The sequence below is a fragment of the Penaeus japonicus genome, unplaced genomic scaffold (genome assembly GCF_977035675.1).
Source record: "Penaeus japonicus unplaced genomic scaffold, GWHDUDI00000001_assembly GWHDUDI00000018, whole genome shotgun sequence".
In the NCBI taxonomy this organism is placed as follows: domain Eukaryota; kingdom Metazoa; phylum Arthropoda; class Malacostraca; order Decapoda; family Penaeidae; genus Penaeus; species Penaeus japonicus.
The window spans coordinates 23628683-23631182 of NW_028234420.1; the positions used below are offsets into that span (position 1 = coordinate 23628683).

Consider the following 2500-nt stretch of genomic DNA (forward strand, 5'->3'; position numbering starts at 1 on the left):
CACACTGCCAGCCAAATCAAGGGCCGTATTTCCCCCCATTCCAAGATTTTGCGAGTGAGAGCGAGTGATTGCGGTGTGTGAGCGAGTTGTAGGCGAGGAGGGAGGATGGCTGGCGCATGTGTTGGTGCAGTTAGGCAAATAAACAACCGATTACGTAGTTTTGAGTGTGCTCTTGTGTTGAATTTTTCGGCCTGAGATTATTTGTTGTGGCTTAAACTACTTCCGTTTTAGTTTTCTTCGGCCGTTGCTGCACGCTTTCGAAGTTTGCATTTTTTTTCGACTTTGCATTTTTCCCCTCATAATCGCGGCGTTGGGAGTATGCGTGCGGGGAGGATGGCATGACGAGAGGCAGTGAATGGCTTATTTCCAAAATTTGAAAAAAAGTCTAATGTTTACGCTTAGTTCACACACGTTAATAAATAAATATATATATATATATATATACATATATATATATTTATATATTAATGTTATGAGAGATTATAATTTTTTTTTAACCAAGCATTGCTCCTTAGTTTACGAATGAAGTCAAATTCGACAAATTAAAACGCTTTTCCAACACACGAAGTAATTCTAACCGCGGGCTAATTCCATCTCGTGCGGACCAAAGGAGCGAAGGCTAAGGTATGAAGGGCAAGTTCGAACGACGTTTAATGTCTTCGTCTAATCTGACTAATAAAGTGCTGTCTGTCACACACGCAATACGGCAGTAAAGCGGGACCTAATTATGGTTACTCTCTCTCTCTCTCTCTCTCTCTCTCTCTCTCTCTCTCTCTCTCTCTCTCTCTCTCTCTCTCTCTCTCTCTCTCTCTCTCTCTCTCTCTTCTTCTTCTTCTTCTTCTTCTTCTTCTTTCCCTCTCTCTCTTTCACTCTATCCATCTCTATCGCTTTTCCCACCAACTCTATCTCAGTCACACATATCTATCTATCCCACATCTCCATCTCCACATATCTATCCCATATGTCTGTGTCAGCTCATCTAACCACCTCCCTCTCCATCGGCATGTCATCAGTCGCCGTGTCTCTATTTTTCCTTTTTTCTCCCTCCGTCGCACTCGGCGCTGGCGGCGAGAGAGCGAGCTGAGCCGAGCCGTCCGCGTGTGCGTGTTTTTGTCGTTATTTCCCATTTTCGGCCGGAAAGTTCGGAACTTCGCGGGTGCGCGCGAGTCTGCGGTGTTCCGTCGCATCGGGTTCCGGAGGTGGTAGATGGTGCCGATCGGAGTCATGAAGTGCGTAGACGGTCGTCGTAGATGAGGTAGAGGTGGTTTTCCGAAGGAGATTCACCACGAGTCACATGCATACTCCAGTCGCCACGCACGCTTTTAAAGTTGATCCGTCGACACGTCCACACATACACGCGCCTGGGAGGTGTAGTAGAGAGAGTGTGTGCGTGTGTCTATGTGTGTCGGAGAAAGGGAAAAGGGAGGGAGAGAAGCGGAGATACGGATGGAGCGAGGGAGGGTAGGGAGTGAGGCGAGCGAGCGAGCAAGCAAGCAAGCACCGCGAGAGGCAGGCAAAGACGGGACGGGGGTCACCGTGTTTTGATCATTACACCTTTAAAGGCCGCAGCCGAATGCAAATCGCGTATGAGAATCCATGCACAAGGCCTGCAACTAGAGGCTCGTAGCGGCGCATTCACGAATTTCGTTGGGGGAGGGGAATATTCGTTAAGATTTAGCGCGCGTCGCTCCCCGCCGCGGGTTGGCCGTGCGCGCGACGGTGGCCGGTGTGGGCGTTGGTGGGCGTTCCAAACGAGGCCGTGGGCGGAGCTGCGGCTGGGCGTAGGAGGTAGTGTCACAGGGGAGGGGGGCGGGCGGTAGGAGATGGGAGCGAGTGGTGGTTTGTTAGAGTAATTAATCGAGAAAGGTGATGGGGGAGGGAAAAGCGGGGGGATGTTTACCATACAACACCGCCGCCGTCGCTGAGCGCGTGGCTGGAGTCTGGGCCTACACCAGCACAACGTCCCCGCTGCCTCAGTCTCACACTTGTGCTTGTTGCTCGCTGGTCGCCACCACTTCGGGCCCGACCAGGATTTCTAGTGTGTTTCCACTTCGGAATTTCCGTGCGAAGGATGTAGCTCACGGGAGGAACACGACGTGTGTTGCATTTTTGCCTTCAAGCTGGGGAAAAACAACTCTAGTGCTACTTTTGGAAAAGTTTTAACGGAATTCAGGTAAAGAAGAACTTAGTTTTTCGCACTTGGCTTGATTGTGCAACTAGTGATTTTTGTTCAACCTGTGACTTGTGGACTTGTTTCGTTTTCAGTTTTTAAGCAAGAATAAGCGACTTGTGTTCACGAATGGAGAGATAGACGCACTCACTCACATGAACGCATGCGAGAGAGAGAGAGAGAGAGAGAGAGAGAGAGAGAGAGAGAGAGAGAGAGAGAGAGAGAGAGAGAGAGAGAGAGAGAGAGAGAACGCGAAAGAAAAGTTAGTCGGAAAATTGTCTTTCCACGTTCGAGCCTCCGAAGTAGTACCGTCTTCTTCAACCTTAGGCC

At 49.7% G+C, this 2500-nt stretch overlaps 1 protein-coding gene across 2 annotated transcripts in view; it reads left to right on the forward strand.

Annotated features, from left to right (window-relative positions):
* Positions 1-2500, forward strand: part of Tet (Ten-Eleven Translocation (TET) family protein) — a 171883-nt gene that overhangs the window by 639 nt on the left and 168744 nt on the right. Inside the window, exon 1 of one of the 2 annotated variants that reach the window (XM_086546789.1) lies at positions 1985-2173. The exons of the other annotated variant lie outside the window; for it this stretch is intronic. The gene's annotated coding sequence lies outside the window, so the exon portion shown is untranslated. Of the gene's footprint in view, positions 1-1984; positions 2174-2500 lie in introns of those variants that run through there. 2 annotated transcript variants of the gene reach the window in all.